The sequence below is a fragment of the Odontomachus brunneus genome, unplaced genomic scaffold (genome assembly GCF_010583005.1).
Source record: "Odontomachus brunneus isolate Ranch 3 - 2012 unplaced genomic scaffold, Obru_v1 Obru_scaffold_057, whole genome shotgun sequence".
Taxonomy (NCBI): Eukaryota; Metazoa; Arthropoda; class Insecta; order Hymenoptera; family Formicidae; genus Odontomachus; species Odontomachus brunneus.
The window spans coordinates 1,923,585-1,925,603 of record NW_022639507.1 but is presented as its reverse complement, the minus strand read 5'-3'; positions in this window follow the sequence as shown (position 1 = coordinate 1,925,603).

Genomic DNA, 2,019 nt, shown 5'->3' with positions numbered 1-2,019 from the left:
CAATAATTTAAAAACTAACTCAAAATTGTACTAAATACGAGTAATATTGTATCGTAAAACATTAATTAGATTATATTTTTTACTATAACATTAAAGCGGTTGCTGCGACTCGATATATGAGTATCGCGAGCCACACCGCGCGGCAGATAATGACTTCGAGAGCGAAAATCAGTAAAAACTCAAGTAGGAATCGTATACGTTTGGCCAGTACGGAAAAATGGCCCGATACTGGGTCGATACCGAAAAGCGAATGTCCGGTTTTGGTACTGGCTCAGTTCTGGGCCTAATATAAAGAAGCTGTATTATTAGTACTGGCTCCGTACTAAGACTAGGTACTGGATAGTCGTACCGTACGTATATTGGGGCGTTACCAAAAAGTGTATGTCGTTTTCGGTACTGGCCCAGTATTAAAAAAGCTATATTATTGGTATTGGCCCTGTTCGTAAAATAAATATTGGATACCCAAGTAAAAATCGTATACAATCGTACCCAAGTAAAAATTGTATACAATCTGCCAATAGAGGATATTGGGCCAGTATTGTGACGGTACCGCAAAACGGATGATACCAATGTCCTTTATGAGAAAACGGAAAAAGTCACTAACACGAAAGCTAGATAGCTCAGTTGTAATAGCGCTTGCTTGACAAGCGGAAGACTCGAGTTCGATTTCAGCCGTCGCCCCGAAGATTTTTTCCTCATATGACTATTAAAAATAGACCTGTACGAGAAGTACGAGAGCAGCAGCCCCAGCCATGGTCTGATCTTTCTTTCCATACTATATAGTTGTGATGTTAACAATTGTACAAGTAATAAAAATTACTAGGAATCGATACCAGCCCAGTGCTTGGAATAGATACTTCCTGCTAGAAATCAATACTTTTTTTATACCGGTACAGTATTGATTTTTGGTACTGTGACAGTACTGTTTTCCAATACTGCTCTTTTCTATCATCCCAGTATTACACTAAATCTGTACTGGCATCTGGTATCATGCCAGTAACGTTTCCCATAAATCGGTACTGGGCCACTTTGATGCCAGTAGTAAATTCCTATTTGGGAAGAAAAAGATCTGTAGGGTAAACTCGGGCATAATAGCCGTACCGGAAAAATGGCCATAGACTGTAATTTCTCTAATAATTACAAAAATTATGTTTGTGTAATTAGTCACAAAGATAATCGATATTTATCGTAGTGTATGTGCGTACATTTTTCGAAACAGGAAGATTATGAATATTATATTTTTATTTTCGATTACCTGTAAAATTTCTCATGTGTCCACTTGCCATAACGTCAAATAAATTACAGTTAAGCTATCGCAATCAATGTTGGATACATAAAGTAGGTACGTAAATTGTAATATAACATGCATTCTTATTTTCGTTTTCACTATTTGTTTATAAATACTATTATAACCGTCTTTCATTCACATTTGGGGTAAGATGGCCCCCTATCATTCTAACATTTATAAAACAGAAGTTGTTATATTTCAAAAATTATTTTCAATATTATAGTAATTAAATCTTATGTGCAATATGTTTTGATCAAAAATTTGATTTAGAATTTAAGTTTTGTAATAGAGATTTCTATTTTATATGTGTATTATTTTTTTCACAAATAATATATATTAAATATCCTATACTAAAAATTTAATTATTTTCTAATTAAAAGTATCTTTTTGTGTTTAAAATTAAAGTTCTTTTTATTATATTATATATATATATATATATTAAAATTAAAATATTCGTATGTAAAGACCAAAATAATAACAATATGTAGGTTTAGATACATGTCCGAGTATATAATACTTTTATCTTATTAGACTAAGTTTGTTAGTTTCGAGTAAATGCCAGCGACCATCCAGACGGCACACTATATTTATAATAAATATTTATAAATATTTATTTGGAATTATTTTCCAAAAATGTTATATAAATATTTTATAAATATTTTATATACACATAAAGGAAAAAATATCAAAATTTTTATTCAAAATGTTATTAAGATATAAACTAAATATGT